A 27,013-nucleotide genomic window follows, 5' to 3' on the forward strand; every position below is an offset into this window, starting at 1 on the left:
TGCTTTCCAGCGTAAGCTTGAACGGCCAAAAGCGCCTAGTAGAGCGAGCTCGCGGGTTGGCCATACTCAGTGGAGCCTTGGACTAGGACACCAACCCTGTGATTGCAGACAGAAGAATCCATCAGAAGATGGAAGAGGCCGTCTGAAGCCGCGAAGATCTCTTTTCTAGAGCCCAATAAATGTTTTCCGATCCGATCCGATCCCGCATTACCGACTTTGACGTCACCCCCGTCGGAAAAAGCACCTCATTGGTGCGGCTCATCGGTCTGAGAAAGGTAAGGTTTGAGACGGCTGACGTGGATGATGTCAGAGAGAGGTGAAGGCACCGTGGCATGCAGCGGAGACACTTCATATGTCACAGGGGTCAGCTGGCGAAGGATGCGGTAAGGGCCATAGCATCGCGAGAGGAGTTCCTCCGAAAGACCAACACGCCTAGCTGGATACCGAACTAGCACAAGAGCACCTGGTTCGTAGTCCACGTCGTGGTGGTGCTGGTCGTAACGGCACTTCTGGCGTGTCTGCGAAGCAGAAAGACGAATGCGGGCAATCTGGCGTGCTTGGGTCGCTGTGGCTATAACATCCCGAGTGTACTCTGTCGGCGAGTCGAGTTTTGTCGAAAGGAGAGTCTCGAAAGACAAAGTCGGCTCACAGCCGAAGAGGAGATAGAAGGGTGAATAGCCAGCTGTGTCGTGGCGCGAGGAATTGTAGGCGGACGTGACAAACATACTACCACTTACTATCCTCAAACTAATGGTCTTACCGAAAGCCTGAATCGCACATTAACTGACATGTATGTTTCCTCCGATCATCGCGACTGGGACATTGCTCTGTCAGTTAATGTGCGATTCAGGCTTTCGGTGAGACCGTTAGCTTGAGGATAGTAAGTGGTAGTATGTTTGTGTTAAGTAGCACATGAACGAAATAGGTGGTCTATGACTTTGGCAAGAAAGTACCTTCCGCGATCGGTGAAAGGTTGACGAGGTGCACCGTGGTGTAAGATAACGTCGTGAAGCACGAAATCAGCCACGTCTGTAGCGCAGCTTGTCGGTACGGCTGTAGTAATGGCTTAGCGAGTTGTATAGTCCGTAGCGACCGCAATCCACCTATTTCCGTCATTTGATATAGGGAATGGTCCTAGAAGATCAAAGCCAACACAAAAGAAAGCGCCTGTCGGTATATTCAAAGGCTGCAGCAGACCGGCAGGAGGCACAGCTGGTCTTTTCCGGCGTTGACACGACTCACACGCGGCAACATAGCGCCGGACGGAGCGGTTCAGACGGAGCTAGAAAAACCATCGCCGCGTAACAGTTTCGATGTCGTGTGAATACTTTTCCCAAGCATACAATTGCGACGATTATTAGTATTATTATTTATTTTGCTGGACACCTTTATGGTATTCGGAACTGCCACTGTAAGTCAAAAAGAGATCACAGAACGCGTAACCACAAATGTGCGGGTTCAGGCTTGTGCCAAGCTATCTATCCGTCGATATTTGTTTTGCCTCCAGGAATATATTTGAAATAAAGGGTAAATTTTCCCTATGCGAAACTTGGCTGTCATATAGCGACTGCGAGGAAATGAAATGCATCGTATACTAAAATAATTTCTAGAGGCCATTTCACAAATATGAATGTTCGCAAATGAGTAGACGCCGGCAAGGCAAGGCAAGGCAAAGTAGAACAAATGCATGACCTTGACCACAACGCAGATACTTGTTTCAAAGTACACTGGATTCAACGCCATGATCATGAGTGTTACTATGGCATATTCGTATGATCGTTTCAGAGCGCTCTGCACATGCTAAAGAAAGTCATGGAGAAGAGAAAGCAGACGTTCCTGCTAGCATAAGCTCACTTATCAGACTGGATTGTCACTTCAATACGCGGGTAGTCTCGTATTACAGCAATAAAGGTGTTTTTCGGCGTGTTGGTAGTACGGCCTCAGCAGTTTCAGCTCAATGTGCCATCGTTTAACTACACTGTAAAACCAGTCATCACATTATTTGTCTATATTTTATCATTTCTTGACAGGCCATTCTCACAAGACGTTTCTATCGCTGTAAGCAAGGAGAGAAAGAGAGAAAGCTACCAATATCACATGAAAAAAGATTGCTCCTGATAGTAACGCGATTCGATTGGCTACAGTGTGCAGTACGTCGTGCTGTACGCCTTAAAATGGCGGGTGGCCGTCATATTAAAGCGCAATTGCTTGGAAACAGAGCTGCAAAGATATTTCCCGCCAATCACTGCAACAATGTTTGCAGTGTTGTTATAGCTCTGCCGACGACAACGTAAATTGCGGAAAAACGCTCCTCCATATTAAGCATAACACATGCCATATTGCAATTTTCTATAGAAATATATATTACGCATATTCTACGGGATGTGACAATCCAAGTTGTGCACGGAATTTTGAGGGCAGCTGGCTATCTAACAGTGTTTCCAGTTTCAGGCGCCCATACAACATGTCCGTCCAAAGCGAGCTTATGAAGAAAGCGGCAAGGTGACAACCTTGCCGGTGATAGGTGATAGCCTGGTGATAACGACGGCATGACGAGTGATTCAGTGTATTTCGGAGATGAAGTGGGACAACCTGTTTCGTTACGAACTGGATGAGTTCCAGAGGGGCACTGTAAACTAGGGTGAAAACTAATGTGCGACGCAGTGTGTCAAATGTCTCAAAGTGCTAGCTGCCAGAAGTCGCGCTCTCGAAATGACGCGCTCTCGCAAAGAGCAAAGCATAGTGTTTATACGCGATGCCATGCCATGCGACGGACGCGGATCCGCGCCTCACATGCCGACTGATGACATTTGGTAAGGTTATTCCTAAAGGAATGCGCTTACCTTAGCATCTATAGCATGGTTTGTCAAGACCCGCCGTGGTTGCTCAGTGGCTATGGTGTTGGGCTGCTGAGCACGAGGTCGCGGGATCGAATCCCGGCCACGGCGGCCGCATTTCGATGGGGGCGAAATGCGAAAACACCCGTGTACTTAGATTTAGGTGCACGTTAAAGAACCCCAGGTGGTCGAAATTTCCGGAGTCCTCCACTACGGCGTGCCTCATAATCAGAAAGTGGTTTTGGCACGTAAAACCCCATAATTTAATTTTTTTTTAATGGTTTGTCAAGGAGATAGCAAGGCATAGTGTAGTTTGGGAAACGTGACTCGTACTCAAGAAGCTAATCGGTGAACGAACCAATCTAGAATGCTCGGTACGTCAAAGATGTCCTATTCTGCTCTGCTGTTTCTTTTACAGGGAAGCAGTTTATGCGGACCCTGTGCCGTCGCTGTTGGACTTCGCTAAAGAGGGGCCACGTGTCCTAGCTGAAGAGGAAAAGACGAGCTCAACAGAGAGAAAGGGGTTGGAGTGACCCCTTTCTCCCTGTGAGAATACTCTTATGCGCGAATCTTATACAGTTGTCAGACGGTGCATCTTCGGCGATCGATCAATGATTCCACCCTGCCGCGAAAGAACCAAATGTTATACTGGCGGTCTGCGGCCAACGCACAGTGCCCGGTGATTGAAACGTGATCCTAGGAGCGCGTGACTGCAGGAGCTTTCTGCGCCAGAAAGAAGGGCCAGCAGCCACGTCAATCGTCAAACAAATCCAACCAATCGACAAAACGATTGCAGCGCCCACATCTGCAGTGGTGGGCCTCGCGACCAATATGCGGAGCTTTGGATTAGTGGCTCCGCACATTCCATCCCAGCTACAACTACCTATGGGAACACCATGAGTAGCGCGTACTCCTGTGGAAGAAGCTGCCTATACCGCGAGGGTCAGCGAGAGTTGGCTCATGAACGGGCGCGTCGTCGTATTCGGCCGAGCCCGAGCTGCGCGCCAGAGATGCCGAGTTTAAACGGCAGCGCTCCTAAACAATGCGCACTACGCGAAGCACGCAAAAGCGATAATGAGGTGAAAGAGGTGAAAGAATGGTAAAACAAGATATTTACGCTATAGACTGCTTGCGAAGTTTGACTTGCATGGTGTAACACTCGGTGTAACTATCACAGCTTCGCGGCTCGACCATCTTCACGTACTAGAAGGGGCGCTGATTTCTTATGTATATTTAAGGTCATACTTTTGAAAATGTATAAAAACGAATACATTCCAGAGGTTATAACTACAACAAGCGGAAGTACGCCTAATGTCGCACGTTGACAATATATCCGTATTTTTGGAGACCAGGAAAGCAAAAAAGTTGCTAAACTTGTTAACCTTTACTCCATTATCAGCGGAAGTGGGTAAACTTTAGGAAATGCTCTGGGCTTTGGCTTGACGAAGGGCCTATAACTCCAGGAGACTTTGCAGTATTTCATGAGTTACTGTTCCTGTGCGGTGTCTGGTTATGCCATCAGAACATTACCGGGCAGTGAATTTTCTCGGCGCCGCCATGCGGTTGAGCTGAGAGGAAAATCTTACGAGCGAAAGGGTTTTCACTTATCAATGCTCTCATGAGCGATAATTTGGAATCCGTTTTGTGTCGGTAAGCTCTAGTTTCGTGCTGAAAGTTATTTTGTGTTCGCTTAATAATCTGGATAAGCTGCACCCAGTATTTTCTGTTTTTGCGAAGGGTTCTACTGACAAGCGAAGAAGCATAAACGACATTTTCAGAAACGTTCAATTCCAGAACTTGGTGAGTTCAGTACAACTATCGAGCAGTTGAAATCCTTTAATGCGAAGCATTCTTGTCGAGCGTAGCATGGCTTCTCCAACCATCTGTCTTAGCCTTTTTGCGAAGCACCTACAGTTGTAAAACACCTAGGTAGTGAACCAAGGTGTGAGATCGGATTAGTTGGTGATCCATGATGATTTGGAGAGTGCAATAGCAGGCAACGGTTTCTTCACTGTTTCTTTCGCTCTTTGTTTTTTTCTCTCCTTCGTCCGCAGTTGCGTTATGCACAGCACCAGCCTAAATAGTGCCCGAAGTGCCGGTGAAAAGTAAGCAGTCACTTATTGCAAGATATATCAGCTGTCTGGTTTATCTGACTGTTTTCGCGGAGCCTCCTAGAGCCATCAAACGCTTCGGCAGTGTCCCGAGTTCCACTGTAACAGCGTGTTTTCACTTATCGCTTCACACATCCCCGTTCAGCTTCCCGGAAAATGTCACCAAGGTTTCTTTCTTAAGTGGCTGTTCTTGACGTTGAAGTCAGCCCTATACTTTTCACCGATGTATGTGGTCGTTGACGGTTCAAACTCGGACATAGCCACCATATAGAATAGGTTCTCGCTACTTCCAGTTTTAGTGTGCCCTGGGTGCCCCGTTGAGCATCTAGGCTGCTCTACAGGTTTGTTTGCAACCAATAAAATACGGGAATTGAAGGGCTATCTTCGCCGAACATTCCTCATCTGCAGAGTACATTCTGTGACGAGGTTTATTGAAGTTGTTCAGAGTCAGCCCAGAAAGGCAGCGGCAGCAACCAGGGCTCAGCCAAATAGGTGGGCAGGCCGTGAGACCGACGACGCTATTCGGGGTGTCAGTCGTGTTCTGGGGTCGATACATGCAATGACGACAGGACTTTCTGTTCGGCCAGCCACTCTTCCTTCTTACAAATAAAATAATTTCGTGACAACAAATTACTAAAATATTGTCCTTCAATGGCCAATAAGGTGTGCGACTGGGCTAGTTGGCGTTCATCCATGACGTTTAACAGAACGAACGTGAACAAAGGACAGCGAGAGAGACAGACAAAGATACTCGCTGTCAGCCCTTGTCTACGTCTGTCTCTTTCGCCGTTCTTTGTCCAAATTGGCGCTGGTAAATTTCATGGTTCAGTGGGAGACGCATCTTTGTGTTTTCTTCGGGATCATAGGCGATACACTTACATACTGCATCTAGAACACAACACAATGAGAGAGTGAAAACCGATGATAACAGTCACTCTGTCCTTGTCTTGTGTTCAGCGCTAGATTCAGTAATGGAACACCAACATGCCCAAACTTACGTTATTTCAAGTTACACTTACATAGTGGAGTTTATTTGGCAATGCATCTCAGCTTTTGGCTAGCTGGCCCTCTACCTTTCCCGCTTGCACAACTGGAGCCTCCGACATACACGAAAACAATACTGAGCGCGGCAAACGTGGTTAAGACACCTTGTTCTAAATATTTAGCGATTGAGGAATACGATATGTTGATTCGTGTTATGATTCAAATAAAAAAGATAAAATGCCCTCTCCTTGTTGTCTAATGTTTTCTACTTTCAAAAGAGCTGACCGCAGAACAATGATTTAGCAGTAAAGGTCGCATTGTTGACGTCGAACGTAGGACACATGCGGAACAAAACTTGGTCGTTATTTGCGCCCTTTAAAAGGGCGCACGTCCAGATGCGGGAGAGCTCGCCAGATAAAAACATGGCATTTCACTCGCTTTTTGTCATTCAGAACGTGTATGAAAAAATTTGACTTCTCGTCTTCTCGAGTAACGGCGCAGAGTTTGAAGCGACCATGCACTGTAACGTTTTTGACGCGCCAGTGTTGTTTGGATTGTAACGTGGCTACAAAGAAATTTACTATGAGACTACATTACTTGGTGTTTTGCACTACCAAATGGTGAAGTCAGCATCTTTCTAATACCAATAATGGAGTCAGTAAATCATAAGTGGTGCATGAATACATAAACATTTTAGCATGGCGTAAAGTGAGCCTGCCATAGAAGAAGCTCGCGGAGCTGCAAATATCAACGGATCTACGAGCAAGGTGTAGATAAGTGGTTTTCATTAGTTGAATATAATTTCTGAATACTTATCTTTTTGCAGCTATGGAAAATAAAACAAAGAGTTGTAGTCACCCTACAATGATGACGGCCGCTCCTATTACTCGTACGCAATAGTACCAATAATAACGAAAAATAACTACATAGGTTTGATAAATCTATAGCAGGTAGTCCTATACGCGAACATACAAAGAGAATCGTCGAGAACAACTTGCACCACGCTGAGTCTCCACATATACTTGTATACAGAGTTTGATACGCAAACAATAGGCTGCAATGTAACCTGGGAGGAGCAAGTGAAGATGTCAGGAAGATACACATAGCGAAGAATGCACGTACTGAGATACAAGAAACAAAATCACTATTTATCAGGCAAGACACGAGAAAGCGAGTGTCACAAAAATAATTAAGACACATAAATAATATAGAGGAGAAAATAAATTTAAATAAGAATTAAATAAAACAATGGAAGTGGCTTGTCGTTACGTTACATTAAACATATTATTGCATCATGTGCGCCACCTAGTGCACATTAAGCATGTCAGACAATTCAAATAAATGTTCAGGGGTGTTCCCAACTTGTCACTGTGCTGTTTCCGATGGCCAAAGGAACAGCCATTTCGCGAGTGAGAAAGATCAGTGAAAATTAATTGCGTGTGGCTTTAGTTCTAGCTGCCGTTCATGTGTGCCTGCGGCAATGATGATGATAATGGTGATGATGATGATGATGAAAATGATGATGATCCGTTATTCAATTAGAGAAGTTGACAGCGGACATCTTCATCGTCATTGTCACAGGAGCAAGCCTGGGATGGCGCCCGTTTTATGCCATATGGGCAAGGATTTGTATATGCTCTTCCAAGGCGCAGTAGATAAATTTGTCTCGGTATTTTTGCAAGGTCCTATTCATGCTGGAGTTGGGGGCCAACATCGCAAACGAACAATTTCTAATACCTTTTTGTAGGTGTCGCGTATTTATTGATGATAAAGGGATCAGGTGGATTTCCGCATCTTTAAGACCGAGTGTGCGAATGAACCCGCTAATTAGTTGCGTGTTATGCTGGCCCGTCCCTGAACTGAGTGCAATACCACTTAATTTTTTCACTAACCTGAGATAACGTTTCAAGTATTACATACGTGATTCTTGCATCTGGTTCGTTGTCATCAATATATTCAGCAATGATAAACCCGATAAACAGTCCTCATAAACTATTCACTTTAGAGCACAGCGTTTGGGCGCCTGTTCCTGCTTTGAGCGTCAGCGTCCCTCGGGGTCCCTCGTAACCTATAGCGAACGAGTGCAGCGAAGGATGAAAGAGTGAACGCGGAGCGCAGCGGGACATGAAAGACGGCGAGAGCGAAGAGAGCGATAGGAGGAAAGTGGAGGAGGAGCGTGCAGCGAAAGCATGAGGAAGAAAGCGAAGTGCCGCACAAGACTTGCTGCACGGCGGCGCCAACTTATGCTGTGAGCGTTACAAGACAAAACAATGGCAAATGCTTCGGACCCACTACGCAAGCGCTAGTATACGCCAGCGCCACCACCGCCGCTAAAGAAGGTGATCTCTTTTTGAAGCCGATTAAATCGGTAAGTAGGCGCCTCATGCGTAATTCGTGTCCACAGTGGCAATGCGTCGTGCCGCTACATTGATTCAATGCTAACCGCATTACCGCCGGCAGTGATCGCTTGACGGGTTCTGCAGAATTCTCAGAGTTCGTATGCACCGGTGCGCTACGTTTCTCATCTCTGAGGCCATGCGCAGACACCTCGGCAGCTCCACTACATGGCGCCGTATGTCCATGTATAGAAGCGTGATAGAGGAGCCCGGTTGCCGCATGACGCATTTCCTGCGTTCGCACGCACCGGAGCGCCAAGAATTTCGGAGGTCACGCGCAGCATTCGCGGCGGAGGCACTAGGTGGCACTGAGTATTCTTAGGGAAGCGCGAAAGGTGAGTCACTCTGCACTACATGACGCATACATAACTGATTTCGACTGTGGTGATCCGTTGTGTTTGCAATGTTGATTCAATGTTAATCGAGTTGCTGTGGACAGTCAACGTGAGATGGGTTCTGCCGAATTTTTCCGCTTCAGTGAAAAAGCGTTACAATTTGTTCACATACGACCAAGACCTTTCCCGAGGTGGTACCATGTCACACAGTATCTACGTATCGTGAGCTTTTATGAGGAAAGCTATGAGTTTGGGCCCATTCTGAAGGCGGTGCACTCAAACAGCGTCTCAGAAGCTTCCCTTGATGTAGAATGTGACGCACACCAAATAGATAGGTAAGACAGTGGCCAAAAGCCAACTCGAACGTGGGAGCATGTGATTAGCTCGCGTGTTATGTGACGTCATGCTTGCTCCAATTGTGTCATGTAGCTACGGTTCGACTTGGCACGAGATAAATGTGCTGGCGTTTGTCACCTAATGGTTTCAGCATGGGGCTGTCGCGCTAAGACCGAGGTTAAATCCTACTATCTGACACATATTTTCTTTCATGACACCCAAACGCTGCGACGCATATACCTACCAGAAAGTTCCACATAGAAAAAAAAAAAAAATCAGCCAGCAGCATTCCCCCGTAATAAAAGCATGCTGTCGCCCTAGGTGCAAAACCTGCAGGCACCTTCAAAGTGACATTAAAATTAAAAGCACCGCAAATAATTATACACATGAAGTCAAATCTAGCTTCACTTGCACAAGTTCGGATGTGATTTATATGCTTGAATGTTCCTTCTGTAAGAAACAATATATCGGTGAAACAGGACAATCAATGAACGTCAGATTAAACGGACATCGCGCGGACACAGCTAAAAAGCTTCCCAAAGCCGTCGCCGAGCATTTCAACCAACCAGGTCATAACTTTGATGAACTTAAACTCTACATCTTACAGTCAAATTTCCGTTCTGAACGAGAAAGAAAATACAGAGAATCATACCTTATCCATTAGTTCAAGACATTGCAACCAATAGGCATAAACGTTTCAAAGGGAGCTTTAGAATCTATTCGCTATGCTAAACCTCAAGCTATAGGCAATAACACTTAGTTTGATTTCTTGGCGTATCCCCCCCCCCCTTTTTTCCTTTTTCTTCCCCTCTTTTTCTTTTTCTGTCTTCCTCTTTTTTTTTCTTTTTTTTTGTCAGCTGGCGTGTCAGACGCCCTTGACACGCCGGCTAACGCGCCTGGGTTGACAGAATGGGGTGAGGGGAGGGGGGGCTTTGACCTTGTACACAGCGTCCCTTTACTAATTCGACACGCTAACACACTTTCCCTCGTTTCCGCGCCCTCCCGCCTCACACCCCCTCCCCTTTAGAAGAACCCCCCCTATATATACTGTGGCGAGGAAAGCATATGTCGCCTTGAAGAAGACAAGTCAACTTCTCGAAACGTTGGCTCCTGCATTCACCTTGTTCACGTTTTGCTCATCGCCTTGAATTGCCATCTCCCGGATTCCCCGACTTTTCATACTCAGAAAGTGGTTTTTGCACGTAAAACACCATAATTTCATTTTTTAATGCACAGGCCAGTTGGAGGTCGTTGTATGCCCTGGGCGAGTTTGCTTCATATAAAGTCAACCTGCATGTACCTAAAGGAAGCGAAGGACTAGTGGCGGAACGTTCCTTGCAAGAGAGTAGCAATTACCTAATGTATTGCTAATTATCTCCATCCCAGCGGGTCCATTATGTTCTCATGGCGGGGCTTTACGCAAGCCATTAAGGAACTGGTAAATAAAAGCTGTTTCCTTTATCAAATAAGATTGTTCCGGGACACGGCTCCACTCGATTCGTAAACAACTGTAGTTGTCAAAACTGCTGTAGAAAGCTTGTGTCGGCATCGGGCATGCAATAACAATGTGAACTTAAAACATGTAGCAAGGGCCTTTCGATAAGCATTTTCTGTAAATATCGTAGAGTACCACGATCCAACCGCTAACACTCCGCGTTGACGTCAATGGCGAAGAATGAGAACACCTGCGCGCTGACTCTGCCCACCAGGTTGAATGCTTTACGACTGCGTCTTTGGCCACGGAATGTGAACGCCTCAGACTAACTGATTTCCGTAAATTGGGGTCTCATTTTCTTACCATATAGCTGGTTGGTGTGCAATACTGAACCCTTGACTTCGCACGGTCATCTTCCAAAGAACAAAGCTCTTACAGTCACAATAGGAATGTCGTCAAAACTAAGCTTTATATACGTTGCATTACAACAGAAGACACAGATCTCATGCGAAGTACGTTCTGTATAAGTATGGATAGGAATGTGCTGCAATGTTCGTTCATTCGTCAACGAAAACGACATGTGTGTGTTTGCTGTCAGACTCTTAACAGTACACGTCTTTTACTCAATCGATCGCCGAAATGTGCTCCAATTGACGCGTTTTAAGCTATGCTGAACTATTATTATGTGCTTTGCACCTTCATCTTTTTTTCTCAGTAATGAGAAGTGACTGCCCGTTTTTCCATCAACTAGAAAAAGTTCCGCACAATGTTACACTCCTGTAACACGTCAAAGTGAAAGCCCACAGCGCACTTGGTAGCGCACTTGTCACGTTGCTGCTTTCGCAGTTCGGCTTCTTCGGCTCGTTTTCGACGCTTAGGCGTGACTTCGCTTGCTCCTATAGCGAGATCAGATTTGCACCAACGACGTTCCTCTCCGACCTTACGTTGCATCCTCTTAACAGGAAATTGAAATGTATGCTGTTCCCCGTGTTATATGAGTGATTCCAATGAATGTATGCACTGTTCGCTTCAATTTGCTGAGCCTCAGCCTTAGGGGGTATGAGCTATTGGCTTTTTTGCTTGCTTACAGGGTTATGAGCCATTGAGAAGGCCACGTTATTTTTTGTACCACTTGACTAGAAGTCGCGTTTCTGTACGTTGTATGCGTGATTCCAATGAACGTAGCCACTGTAAGCTTCATTTTGCTGAGTGCTTGCAGCCTCGGTACTACGAGAGGCATGAATCACTGCATTTTTCGCTTGCTTAGGGAGGTATGAGAAATTGCTCATGATGATACTTTTTGTGCCATTGGACTGGGCGAGGCGTTTTTTTTTCAAGGCCATCGGGGGTAGGAGCCATCTAAGGCTTTCATGTTAAAGAGATTGGCGGAGTCCATGCATGTGTGGCCATCAGTCATGAACGAAGTATTCTCTGATGTTTACTGAAATGTCTTCATTTGTCATTCTTCAATTCTATGTAGCTTAGTGTTCCCCGGTTAAGGCACTCTCACGCCATTCCTGTTTGGTTGGGCAATGTTCGGATATGTTCTGTCATGGCACTCGACTGTTCCGGTGTCCGACTTCTTCACTTTTGTGCAACGGACTTACTCGCATCCCTGTAGCTGAACGGTTAGATGGATTGTTAATCTTAATAAGTGGTTCATACCTACTATGAAGGATTGTTGATCAACTGGAGAAAGTAGAAACATAATTAGTAAAATCTACAAAGAAACACAAAAGTTTTATATGATCTAAGTTACAGTAAATATAACACAATGTTTTAAATGTTTTGCAAGAAAATTGTCCTGATGAGGATAGCAGCCTTTCTACAGCTGTGAAAACATTCCTAAGACAATGTGGAGTGGATGGAGGCGACCACCGACAAAATATCAGGATTGGCATGGTTCGTTCGGATGCAGTGAAATTGTCCTTAAAATACAGATTTTTGTATAATGCTGGCTAATGACGGCATGATAACAAGAACTGATTTATCGCCTCCCACAAAATAAGCACGAGAAAGCGGAAGCGAGACTAACTCTAAGCAATAACAGTTCAACAGAGCTTCCACGCAGCTCAATTTAGTTAAGAGGTCTTTCATTCTTCCTGCACCTTCACCATACGGGATTTTTAAATGTTCTATTGTACACTTCCTCACGTTGTGCCTCTTGCTCTGCTTGTCTAATGAGGCATCAACCCAGTGGCATATACTCATTCCAGGAGATTTGCTCATAATTTTTATATACCCCGGTCACATGGCCAGTTGTAGACAACCAGTGGCCTAGGTTCTCGGATAAATAGAAATACCGCAGCAACCAGATGTCAGAACCGGCAAACTGGGTTGAAGGAGCAGAGAAAGTTGAAAAAACTGCAGATTACTGCTTGAATTCTCACGTCAATAGTTTAACGTAAATTTGGGTTCCAGTGCAACGCGCTAAAATGCCTTAAAAAAGAAAGGAGCGCCACTAAAGGAATTCGACCAATTTTTCACAGAGCTCAGAGTATGCATACTTATAAAGGCGCTGGTCCCTCCTTAGCCGCCATGTTACTATTTGCAATGAGTAAATAAAGCCGTGCACAATAAACCAGACCAGCCCAGACATCGCACAAGTGAGCAAGCGAGCGATATGAATGAAAACGCACCCAGAGGTCTTCTACAGAGGTTTCCTGGATATATAGCTTTCGTATTTAGGGGCTATCTAGAGTGCATCTCCAACAAGAATATTGCAGCACAATTTTTCAGGTGCTGCACCATTTCTTGTGGAATAAGCAGTATATGAATACTTTTATATTTTGCATTTGTAATCTCGGTAATCATAGCTGTGGATCTATATTGTTTCTCATGTATTCGTACACGTTTTTGTTTGCACGTGTTACATTAGTTTTTGTTTCCGGGTTTGTGAGTACAGCGCTCGGAATCTGCCACTCTTCAGAAATGTCCTTTGGGCCTCTGCAGGCGCACTTTTACTGCAACAACAGCTAAGTGCTCGGAATAGCGTTTGCCTTTATCTCATCCAGTTACGCTGATGACGACCGTTATTGTCGACGACACATAGCGATCTTTGCCGTCGTCAGGTAACCTTCTCACCTTTAAATTCGTTATCGCCAAATGACCAAAACAAATAAAGCTTATGCGATTCCACCACCTATGTGATCAGAACCCACGTTACTACAACACTGTGCATACGGGAGTCGGGCGGGTTAATCACCCTGCTATTGCACAAGAACACTGGACACTTATTGCAAAATCTTACGGTCCACACAGAAAGAGCAGTGGCACCTTTTCATGTATTTCAGTGGCTGAACAAGGAATACTGTAGTGGACAAGGATGGCCTGTGCGTCGTATAGAAATTGCTACTGGCAAGAGGGTGGTGTGTTGACGTAAAAATCTGCTTTCTCATGCTCGCGAAACCTGCATTGGTGACAAAAAGAGACGCACGGGAAATGATGACGATTATCCTCATCCATCAGCCTCAAACGCAGAATAGGGTGTGCACCAAGGATGAGGTATTGGCGACAACAATGAAGCAACCCTCGAATGCGTCAATGCAAACAATGACGTCGCGGACAGTAGCTCACATGATTCACAGTGACCAAGTGTCCAGTTAGGCAGGCCTGTAAATATCCAGGAGAAGGATTGCTCAGACAATGAAGGTGACACTATCACTTCTCTTGTAACATCATTTGTAGACATTGTGGCCTCATAGTTGATTGATCCCAAGGCAGAGGCCTCAAAACAAACGCTGGAATCTGAAAAGCATGAAGCACTTAACGCAACAACTTATTTCAGATATTGATAACTAAAAATAATATTTAAATGTAATCCCACACGTCACAACGTCGGCCATAAACGTGCATGGACCCTGCCCTGCCGAAAATTTGGAACCGAGAATATGACCGTTTTATCAAGTTACCGGAACTTGTTATACTCACTACAAAGCAACCTCACCATAACGCGGAAAAGAAGCAAAAATAAACATGATGTGGCAAGCTTGTCTCAATTAAACATATTGAAATTAGCCCGCTGTGGTTGCTTAGTGGCTATGGTGTTCGCAGCTGAGCACGAGGTCGCGGGATCGAATTCCGACCATGGCGGACGCATTTCGATGGGGGCAAAAACACCCGTGTACTTAGATTTAGGTGCACGTTAAAGAACCCCAGGTTGTCGAAATTTCTGGAGTCCCCCACTACGGCGTGCCTCATAATCAGAAAGTGGTTTTGGCAGGTAAAACTCTATAATATAAATTTTAATATTGAAATTAAATTAAAAACAAAAAAAAATTCCATCGACTTTCATCCAAAGAGCTGCGAAGAACATTTTTATGAAGCTATTCGTTCCAACTGAATAAACCTTGCCTACCTAGATAAAGAGAGTGAGAGAGTGCGGAAGTTTGTTCATGAACGTATTTAGAACTCCGCAACATGCAATATTATGTCATATAGGCGTAGTTGCATACACCGCAAAGGACATAAACTTCTTGAACTTCTCAAGGTTTTTTCTGTGATATCACAGGGGTGATAGCTTTCTTTTAAGTGCTCAGTATACTTTGCATTGTTTCAAATCGTTACTTTAAATTATTACATAAATATACGACCGCAGTGCCCCCCCTCCCCCTATCAAGTGCTGCCTTATAACCACAGTCTTCTTGTGCAATAGTCCATAGTATTTAAGTGCAATTATTTTGAGGAAGACAGCAGGCGAAGAAAAGTGGGATGGTGGTCTTCCCAGGTGAAGAATGCTGGTGTTACAGCGAAAGAGTTAGGAACTAAAGGAACTGCTGTAGTCCGATGTCTTTTTTGGTGCCCATTAGAAGTGATCTATCCGTATTCATTTTTTTGTTTATTGCTTCTTCCTTGTGAAGTGTTTTGTGTGTTTTTTGTAATGTCATAGAAAAATAGTAGCTGGATACGTCAACAGGCGCCTACATCTCTTTAAACATAGGTTAATTGCTTAGTTATTCGAATGACGTTACAGAATTTCGCCGGTTGCTTCCCTACATTTGTTACACATGTGGGCTCACCCCTGAATACGTTCCTGACTTCCTGCCATAGAAGTTGTGACGTCCGGCTGCTGTTTGTGTTTCTGGGGAAAACTTTATTCAGCGCCGTCAAATGTATTTCGTACTAATTGTGATATTTTTTTTTTGCCCGCTTCTAAAGTTGAAGTGCGTGTTGAGGCGTAGCCTTTACACCTGGAGTGAGAACATGCACAGGCTACGTATGGGCACGGCATTTCAATGATGAACCAAAAAAAAAGGATAATGGCACGAGCAAACAAGCAAGCAAGAACAGATTCTGTTTCATTTGAACGCACTGTCTCGAATGAGCAAAGGCTGCCTTGACATGCGAAGAGATGGTGACAGTCTCGTTTAACGAATATCCAACGAGCACTTGCACGGACAACCTCTGCAATTGTTTTTGAAGCAAGGTGCCAATTTATCAAAGTTAACTTTATTTTCCAGCTTTTTTTGTCTACCTCAAAAAAAAATTTACCTCTGAAGTTTTTCGTGCTAAAACCACGATCTGATTATGAGGCACGCCGTAGTGGAGACTACCGATAAATTTGACCATATGGGATTGTTTAATGTGCATTCGTCCCTCTGGAGACCGCGAGCAGTTAGTATATTTAAACTGTAAAGGGACTGAACGTGAAGTTACAGTAAAATAACACATTGCCTCAACATTCATTTCCCAATCTGCTCATGACCACGGAAATTACGACGGTTTTCATGTTCGCTTCCATAAACCGTGATACCGCGGGTTCTATTAGCCACCTCGGGAATTTCAGGAACTACACTTAGATCAAGAGAATAACACAGTGTGTTTGTGTCCTGAATAAAGAAAGAATGAAGATGGACCGTAAATTCACCATGTACTTCACGAACGCCTACTAAAATTCACATGATACCACACACTTATAATTCTTTATCGTCATTAGGAAAGCTTTTTGTTGGCTGAGTTGGCTCATAGATGTCATAAAAAACATTAACATAAGAAAAGAGGACGAGATAAGTACAAGACCCCTACTGACTCGTCTAGTCCGCGTTTCCTTCCTCGTTCCTTATGAGTCAGGAACAATTAAAAAATAACAGACACAGCGGCTTGCGCAGCTTTGATTTATAGACAGGGTGCTGAGTTCACGCTTAAGTTTAGGCGGGAAAGATGAGACCGAGGAATGCTATTTTGAGGATTTCGCAGGACAAAGCTTCATATTTCAGAAAACGTTTTTTTTTTTTTTGCGCAGGTTGACCAGGAAGACTCAGCGTTTTCAAGGGTGGCGGGACAAAAATGTCAGAACTGTGACATACGTGAGTGTTCGGTAGATATGTCGCGTCATAAAGCGATGGAGATCTGCTTTATTTTGTGTAATGAGTTGTCTCTAGTGATCTTTTTACAAATCATGTACTTTGTAATGTAAGGTTGCCAGGTAGTGTTTTGTGTTATGGTTGTGAAACATTTGTTAAAAAATTGTGAAATTGCGTAAACACATTGAATTCACACGCTGTTTTTACTATACCTGCGTGAAAATTAATCTTCCTAGAAATATTTTCTGTATGCCGTGAGCGAAAGGCGATGCGCGCTCCACGCGGGTACGCGGGGGCCGTCACCGTCGCGCCGTTCCTGCCCAACGTGCACCCGCAACACGTTGTAGGCAGACGCCGAGCCAGGGTGGCCGCACTTCCCGGATTTATCACCGGCAATCCACAGTCGTTTGCGTTCGACGATGCCGCCCAATACGGTTTGTCCGACCGGTTCGTGGCGGCCGTGGTAGATCCCCAGGGCAACCTCCTTAATGCCGCGTCAGTGCGGGGCTCGTCCCCGGCACTGGCGGAACAGGTCGCGGTGGCCCTCGCCCTCCGGGACGGGAGCAGACCGCAGGTCTACACGAATTCTCGGTCGGTTGTCAGGGCCTTCGCCACGCGTTCGGTCTCGAGGGAGGCGTCCGCCCTGCTTTGCGGCAGGCGCGTCGCCTCCCTTTGTAACTTTGCTGCTGCGATATAGTAATGTTTAATTGCTAACCAAAGTTCCGCTATAACGCAGCAATACGACTAAGTCCCGTAAATACGCATGGCAATAAAAGGCGTATCCTCTCGACGTTCTAGCTGAAAAATGTTGAACTTCTTGCGGACCAGTGAAATGTTTTGATGCGAAAGCCTCAAATGGCCCATTGAGCGAAAAAGCCGACGACTGTAGCAGCGAAACGGCACCTAAATTACCACTGGCTGCGACGCCATGCCACTTTCGTGCCTCGACGGAGCAGAGAGGGCGAGGCGGTACACCTGCTCTCGCGTCAAGCGTTTCGTGAGGGTAGTGGACATCGCCACGACGCCACGTCACCCTCGCTCTCGGAAGCCTGTGTTATCCGCGCTTTCCTTGTCCGCGCAAGCTCTCGCTTGCGTTGTAACTTCGCCTCGGTAATCGCTATGAAGAAATGTATGTATGAAAAGAATACATTCGAAAGGGAGACGTTGGCGGCATAGAGTTCTGAGCCTACGACCGCACTGTCAGAAACCGGAGTGTCCTACCAACTGGGCTAAACGAGCTTCTCCTTGACAGCAGGCCTGTGCACTCTGCTTAATGATATCATGCTACTTGGACTGAAATTTCCATTGCAACCTCGGCCTGGCTAAAGCGGCCAAAATCGCCGTGACTAACTCGGGAGCATGTCCATTAGATTTTATGGAAGTCGGTTAATACAGCATGACGTCATGGATCGAAGTGCACCGGCATTGTGCTATCTAGAAGGCGTTGGCCACGCGTCTCAACTACTTATTGTCAACGCACTTGCTCGCCCGCGAGGAGTCCGTTTTGCTTTGTTCATTAGCCCCCCCCCCCCCCCCCCTTTTTTTTTTCTTTTATTAAGAATACGTCTTGCGACTGCAATCGCATGCGCTTCGAAGGTAAGTGTCAAAATTGACGGTGGTACGAAAAAGAACAAGAGGAACCGGCGATACTCCTCCATAAGAGATTGTCCTAACCACAAAGCCCTCGATAAATTTGTACAGGTTTCCTGGCAGACCTTACGAACTAGAACGGCGAAAGACCTGGAGTAAGGTAAGCCAGCTTCTTTCATCATATTTGTGAGAAGGATTTCTTTTTTTAAATCCAGCTACACGTGTGCATCTTGCAGCTTAATGTAGGACGCCAGCAATTTGCTCCTGGTCAGCTGCTCAACATTTAAAAGACATTTGTCTCGAGTGTGCTGATTTGACGACTCCTTACTGTAGTCTTAGCATTCGGTATGATAAGGATTACACTGGCGTGTGCGATGAGCAATATTTTATGCCGAGGAAGCTTATTTTAATGCTCGCGAGCGCTAATTGATATGCTATCCTCATTTCACTCGCTGGCGTCAGATGCAATTTTTCGGCGTCACATGGCGCGATTTTTCTTGCGAATTTACGTTTGCGAAATGACATTCCAAAGGCAAAGCGCATATGGAAGCAAAGGAATTCTCAAGCGAAATTGCACCTTGTGATAAGGGCATAATGAACCTCGATCATATTACATGATCAAAAACGAAAATCCGCGTCACGTAAATTAAGATCGCGTATAATAATAAATCTCATTTTCCAGTGCTGGAGATGGCTCCGAATGAGTCCCAACCGAATCAACCAGGATATATGCTCTAAGCATTTCCTCAATGCAGAAAAACGCACCATCTAAATTCATCCTGGCTACAACCCGACGCCTTTTCCGCACGTTCACAATGTGCTACACGCTGGAAAGAATAATCTGACGAGTATAATCTGACGAACAAAAAGACTTGATAAATATGGGTTGCTTTGTATCACTTGCCGCGCAAAGCGACTCGCAGTTGTGCCGATTACGTCGGTAAGTAGGTCCCGGTTCCGTTTTCAGCTGTGAGGCTTGACAGACGGCTTACAACTGTTTCAAAACAACAAAAGTTTTTGTTTGGCGGCTTGCCAGACGACGACGAAGCACACAAAACGTTAGAGCACTGTCGTGTCCCACAGTCACCTTCAATCAAGATCGCGTTTGATTGGAATCGAATTTCTCAATTTCGTTTAAGGATCGTAGCTGCCACATGGTCCAACAAACCGAATCGAGTTAGTTTAGCTCACTCGGCATTAAGGTGTTGACGACAGCCTACGAACGCAATCGTGAAGCTCGACTTAATGCCGGTGGCGGTGATAACTCTATTGCACACAGGGGAGTTGCGGACACGCAGGTCCTTGGGCCCCCGCGCGGCCCCACTGCACCCAAACGTTCATGTCCCGGAGGCTCATGACGCTGGCAGCCCGGCCTGTGGCGATGGCTTGCTTGGCCGGGTCCTCGGAGCGCAGTAGGGTCTCCCAAGCCTCCCAAGTAGTAAGGTGCTCCAGGCCCCGCGGGGGAGGATCCGCCGGGCAGAGGAAAAGACTGTGATCGAGAGTGGCTTTGGGGTGGTGGCAGAGGGTATAGGAGGGGTCGGTGTGGACGTGGTGATAGCGCGAGCGTATATAAGGGGAGGGTAAGGTGCGTGTTTGGAGCCGCCTCCAAAGTGTCTGGTGATAATTGTCGAGGGAGGGATGGGGTGGGGGGTAGAGCCGACGCTCGGTTTTGCAGGCTTGCGTCAGTTCAGTGAATAGACAGTTTTAGTATAGCGTAAAGCAGCAAACGCAAAGAGTTAGCGTTAGCGTTAGCGTTGCGTGCACCACACTGCGCATGCGCTATACGTAAACGCTGCTGGAGCTCTTACGTACGTACGCTATTTTCAGGATTTAGCGTTGAACGCTAACGCACGCAAGGGGAGCCTTACGTACGGCAAGATGGCGGCGCCAGTCGAAGTGAGAGCAGCCCACTTCGGATCTATCGAGTCGTCTGCCTGCACTGCTAGGCTCTATCCTTCCCCACTAATGCTCGTGTTCGCCTTAGATTTGTGTGATGATGCTTCGGCAGCGGCGCACAGGTGAAAAATGGGCGTTGTTTGCGATATACGTCCTCGATTAGCCGGGCAGTAGGCTTAACTAAAGGGTTTGCTAATGTTTGCTCATGTTTGCTGTATCCGCCTCGAGAAGGCGCCCAAGTGTATTTCGCTCGTTCGCTTGGTGTAAAGCCGCATGTGAAGCCGATACATGTCATGTTTTCCGCGGCAAAACACAGTAGTGTGGTCGGTGCTGTGGTCACAATGCGTGTGCGTTTTACCAACGACGACGATATGAACCTTGTGAAGGAGGTTTTCGCCTTGAACCCATTCGGATGGACGTCAAGGTGGGCGTCCGTCGCAAAAAAATGGAAAGAAGTGGGAAATCCGCTTTCTGGAAGCGAAATTGCCGGCGAAACGTCCCCTGCGGTATAGCTTCGACGTTGAGTGGATCTTGAGGACACGTATAACCTGCGCGGTCGCTCTCATTCCAAGAAGCATGAGGGCGTCTATGTCATCCGAACTTAAAAAGGACACGTAATATGGGTCCCACAGAACACTCGGTCGCGGCATGCCAAGATTAATTGGTGTGTTTCGCGACTCTCGACAAAACAACGCTCAAACCAAACACCTACATGCGTAATTAACGCAGCGACTGTGGCTTTCGATAAGCTTGACTTAGGGACACACTTGCGGATTCGGCATTGCATAAGCTCGACATTTCGTGTGGATTTGGCTTTCCAGTACTTTGTGTTTTTACATCTAGATGGCGCTGTATTTGTTTGCGTTAACGTTAACGCTTTTCTCCGTTCCGTTATTCTAAAACACTACCTTGTGCCGCGCAGTGCAGTCTTTCTTTGCGTAAGCGTTGCGTCGCACGCTAACGCTAACGCAAGGATCTTACGCTATACTAAAGCTCTCTAACGAATGCATGCGCTCCCGTGAGAACCCTGGATCGGAGGCCGCCGGTGCCCGGTTGAGAAAACTTCGGGCTAAAGGGTTGGCAGCCTCGTTTCCAGGATTCCCAGAGTGGGCAGGCACCCATATGAGCTCCATGTGGCGGGGCGGGTGTGCAGCGAGAGAGTCCAGTATGCGAAATGCAGGGACGTGAACTCTCCCGCGAGCAAAATTTAGTATCGCAGTTTTAGAGTCCGATAATATATACCGGGCCTCCGTGCGCGTAATAGCTAGGGCAATGGCAGCCTCTTCAGCCGATCGAGTTCAATCGCGACCCAAAGTGACCGTGCAGCTGTATCCGGTCGAGATCGTGCTCGACCGGGCACAAGTAACAATATGACATGGGCATCGATCAAATGATTGGCTGTGCCCCACAAAGAACCGGAGCGAGATCGGGCATGCTTTGCGAACAGAGAGGTGTCGTTTAAATATCGGTCAACCTATGCAAAACAGAACGTTTGCAGGGTGCCAGTTTAGCGACTTCCATTTTAGTGTCACAGTATGCTTTACTCACGCGCAGTTCGACTTCGCGCAGTTGTTTTCCCTGGTGCAAACGGCACTTGGCGTGAACGCCCAGGCCGCCCACTTCTTTCACGGGGAGAACATGTGACGTAGCGTATAGCATGTCTCGGCTGGTTAACGCATGCAGCATGAAACTGATATCCTATTCCTTTAATAGGCCTAAACCACGCAAAATGTATTTGCGACATCACCGCGGACCATGCTTGCACCTTCACGTATACAGAGAAACTGCGGATCACTGATGCACGTGCGGCTTTCGGAGACATGTGCACGCAGTTCAAATTTCGCGGTCTTCCTGCCTTCCTAGCATCTCGGTGTCTCGCCACGTACGGCGCTGAGCAGCGCGGCATCGCACAGCACCGCTCGTTAGCAAATGCGAACCGCGGTGAATCATTGTTCGCATAGTATCCACTAGCTGCCGCCAGCGTCCTCGCTGGCGCTTGGCCAATCCTTCACAGCTGCTCCATGCACTTCTCCACGTGTTCAGCATTTTCACGTACAAGATTTGAGCTATGCTTTCCCTGTTGTTTGGGTAAAAAAGCAAGCGCTGCTCTACAAGCGGTACATTTCCATACTTCCGTCTGATTTGCTTTCTTGCATATACGAGCGCTGGTACCAAGAATAGAAGTATAGCTAAGTGTAGTAAACGAAGCTGTCGAGTTAAAATAAACATTAGGCTCAACTTCTTGTCCAATATCGGGACAGTTTTTTAGTCGAATACTCTAAACAATGTATTACATAGAATCGCAGTGCAGATCACGCGCACCAAATGAAAGAATGGTGGGCACTTTTTCTCATATTTCTTTCCTCTAGTTCAGCACCAGTGTAGCTCTGCAAGGTGAATAAATTTTAACCTATATCACCACATTACAGAAAACTGGAAGACTGCGAACGTTATACTAATCCGCAAAAAGGAAGACGTTGAAAATTGAAAAATTATAGGTCCATTAGCTTACCCACAGTATTATATAAGCTGTTCACCAGGATAATCTGCAATAGAATAAGGGCAACACTGCGCTTAAGTCAACCAAGGGAACAGGCAGGTTTCAGGAAGGGATACTCTACTATGGATCACATCCATATCATCAATCAAGTAATCGAGAAATCCGCAGAGTACAATCAGCCTCTATATATGGCTTTCATAGATTACAAAAAGACATTTGATTCAGTACAGATACGAGAACTCGTAGAGATATTACGTAATCGAGGAATACAGACCGCTTACGTAAATGTGGAAAATGTCTACAGAGATTCCACAGCTACCTTAATTCTCCACAAGAACGGTGGGCAAATACCAATAAAGAAAGGGGTCAGACAAGGATACATATTCTCTCCAATGCTATTCACTGCATGCGTTGAAGTATTCAAGCTATTAAACTGGGGAGGCTTAGGAGTAAGGATCGACGGCGAATACCTAAGCAACCTTCAGTTTGCCGATGAGATAGTTCTATTCAGCAACACTGCAGAGGAGTTACAACAAATGATCGAGGAACTTAACAGAGAGAGTGTAGGAGTGCGGTTGAAGATTAATATGTAGAAGACAAAGGTAAGGATGAATAACCGGGCAAAGGAACAAGAGTTCAGGGTCGCCAGTCAGCCTCTAGAATCTGTAAAAGAGTACGTTTACCTAGGTCAGTGAATCACAGAGAACCCTCACCATGAGAACGAAATTCACAGAAGAATAAAAATGAGTTGGATCGCATATGGCAGACATCGTGAGCTCCTGACTGGGAGCTTACCGTTGTCATTGGAAAGTATACAATCAGTGCATTTCACCGGTGCTGACATATGGGGCAGAGACCTGGAGACTGACAAAGAAGCTTAAGAACCAGTCGTTGTGATGTGAACCTCTCTCCTTGTCCTTTGTGTTTTGTGACTGGTATTTTTCCTTCAACTTGAGAACAAGTTAAGGACCGCACAAAGAGCAATCAAACGAAGAATGCTTGGCATAACCTTGAGAGACAGAAAGAGACCGGTTTACATCAGAGAGCAAACAGGTATAGCCGATATTCTAATTGACATTTTTAAAGAATGGTGCTGCGCAGGTCATGTAATGCACAGGTTAGATAACCGTTGGGCAATTAGGGCTACAGAAGGGGTACCAAGAGAAGGGAAGTGCAGTAGAGGAAGGCAGAAGGCTAAGTGATAGGATGAAATTAGGAAATTCGCGGGTGCTAGCTGGAATCAGTTGGCGCAGGACAGAGGTAATTGGAGATCACAGGGAGAGGCCTTCGTCCTGCAGTGGACACTCTCTCTGTCGACCCCTCATGTAAAACCCCTCTCCAGGAACATTTTGAGGAATAGATAAATAAATCAATAAAATAGGCTGCTGATGATGATGGTGAGATTACAAATAACCGTCCCTGACACGAAACACATTCGTGGTTGGAGTCAAGATGTCCTTGCGCTGGCTCGCCAGAGGAGTGCAGTAAGTTTTTACAACCTTCTGTGAATATCAGAGTTCCTCATCAGCGATAGTTGGTGCCAAGTCGATCCACACGTGAGTGCCAAATGAATAGCCTCCTTAGGGATAACTCGGGCATCACTTGGCTTTCACCAATATCTTTATGATAACTTTGATAAGTATATTTTTGTTCTTTTTACAGAATTGCCTTTTTTAAAACAGTCGGTTCGGAAATACTCCAGAATGAAGTCTTGCACGGTACCGTGTACGGCTAGCCTCACAGTCTCATGATGTACCGTGCTCGTGTAGCCATTGGCGTTATCTTGGTTGTGTAATATCATTCCCCTTGTCAGCAGCTAAGCACAGATTTCCACCACAGTGGGTCGCTATATTCGCTTTGCGAAAGGTTCCGTGTACATGTGGTTATATTCCAGGTGTGTAAGATGCTTAGCGATACTATATTGTTTTCGAGAAGGATGTTATGTAAGCGTCGCATTCCTGCAGCAAATTTCGGAGGGCTCCGTAAGTTCAAGGTACCCGGTGAAAGACCTTGAATGTAACTGGAAAAAGCTGACTTTCTACGCCATGCCTGAGGAAGCTCCCACAATGTCCTAAGTGCTCGTGCCACCAGGTAGTCTGATGCTATGAGAGTTATGTAGGCTGGCCGATTTAGAATCCTTTGATGCCACTGTACACTTTCAGAATAGCCGCTGAAAGTCTATTTTCTGGCTCCTTTTTTCCCTTGTTAAGCTTCCCATCGTCTTCTATCTTTGCTCAAGTTAGCTAACCATTGCCGTTTTGTTGTTTTGCCTATGTTCACCATTTTCTTTTCCTCGCAATGTTAAATGTAGTCAGTTCATAGACATTTTCTCGCGAATATGGCAATCGGAATTTCATGTTCGGTTTTTAGAGCGCACACCAACCGCGGTACAACTGGCGTGGTCATGTAATGTTGCTGACATAAATTTTACATTTGAGGATCAAAGATGAAACAGCAATAGTGATCAGAACGTCTAAAAAATAGTTATCATTAGTCGAATTAACGCCGTACGAAAAAGGCTATTACGACGGCACTCAGACAAAAAAATAAAAAAAATAGAAAAGTATATCTAGGGTTGCTCTAAGTTTCTGCACATTTTTGTGTTCCGTCATTTTTTTGCGTTTAGATCGCATAGAGAGGGCACGGTATAGCCTTGCAATCAATCGGAGTTAACGTGAAGGCGAACATGCCAGTGTCCAGAGCAACATTTGAGGTCATTTTATTTACACACAGATGTTTGTACAGCACCACAATGTAGATGTGGAACACGCAGGAGATTCGGTCTTTGATGTACAGCTTGATGGCATTAATATTTCGATGCAAGCACAATGCGCACTCTGAGAGAAATGACTAGTATGGAGATTTAGCGGTGCGATTGAGCCCTAGAATATGCTGAGTTTTTGCGTATATTTAGAACTACTTATCAGATAAAATTTTCCCTGGCATATGTAAGGAATAAAGAAAAAGTTAGCGTTCACTTCAAAGGCGTAGCATTGGTAGAGATAGCGATGTTTACTGTTGCGCTCGGAGATCTGGGACTGGGTTCTAACTATACGCAAGGTCGACTTGCTGGTACGAGAAAGCACGCAGCATGACTCTTGTAAGGTCGCTCTGATTGTTCGTGTGCTTAAGTGTCACGAATCGGGCCACGTGCGGTGTGTATAGAGAGGGGGTTCACTCCCCCCCCCCCCCCATGTCAGCGGGGCAACCGTTTCTGTATTATGTGGGGTCACGGACCGCGCGGTTTTCGGTGACGCGTCGCGGCAGAGGCCAGGCGGGCGAGTGCCGATTCCGGGAAGTCGGTATTGTGCGCAAGGGGTTGGCAGTCTGCCGACGGTCGCACGAGTCTGCACAGTCCTGCCTGGAAAGGGACCGCTGTACGCGGTATCGTGGGTCTGCCGCCCGAGTGCCTGACTAATTGGAGGCGCCGGCGAGGTTAAGAAGGGCTTAACAAACTTGACCCCGTGCCGCATATACGGAGAAGGAATCTATTCTTCTACGCGTACGGAACGAAATCGCCAGCCGTGTTGTTGGGTGCGACTGCCTGTGGGGTGTCGAAGGTCAGCTTACAGTGCACGCTGTAGGGGTGCGGTGTACACGTGAAGAGTGCATTCGGACGGCGGCGTCTTGTAAACACGCACTCGGAGAACTTTGTCTTGTAGACAATAAGTTTGAAGGACAAGGAGGGCCATCCGTCTCCCACACGACCAAACTTTGAGTACAGCGGCACTACGTGGTGTCGATGCCCCTGCTTCCGAGACATTTGCGGCCTAGACGCCGTTGGGATTTGAGGCGGTCTAGTGATAACTTGTTCGGGCCTGGCGTGTTTTGCTGAGCCCGTCACTAACTACGTAGAAACGAGAGGGCAACGGAGTTTTGGGGAAAAAGGAAAAGAGCTTTGTTTTCCAATATGTTTATTTTTAAGAGTAAGCCCATCCCTCTGGGTTGTGGCTTAACAAACGGTTGACTCTGATTGGCAACTGAACCTGTGGGACGGGCCAACGGCCCTACCGCCTTTTTTTTCTTTGTATATTTGGGCTATAAAAATCGGGACGACATGCTGTCCCTCAGACTGGGCTGAAATCAGGATTGCTGATAGATCAGTGAGCCTCCGTACTATGTACGTTAAAACGAGTCTGGGCTCTAACAGTCATTGAGACAGTCGATGAGTGAGACTTTGTTTCTCAATTGTTCATGTTTGTAATGTATTTGTTTTACCTGCCATGTATATAGAAAAGTTCAACTATAAATATTTCTTGTACATCTGATCTGCATCATTTCCTGCCTGCGT

This window comes from Dermacentor andersoni, unplaced genomic scaffold, assembly GCF_023375885.2.
Source record: "Dermacentor andersoni unplaced genomic scaffold, qqDerAnde1_hic_scaffold ctg00000041.1, whole genome shotgun sequence".
NCBI lineage: Eukaryota > Metazoa > Arthropoda > Arachnida > Ixodida > Ixodidae > Dermacentor > Dermacentor andersoni.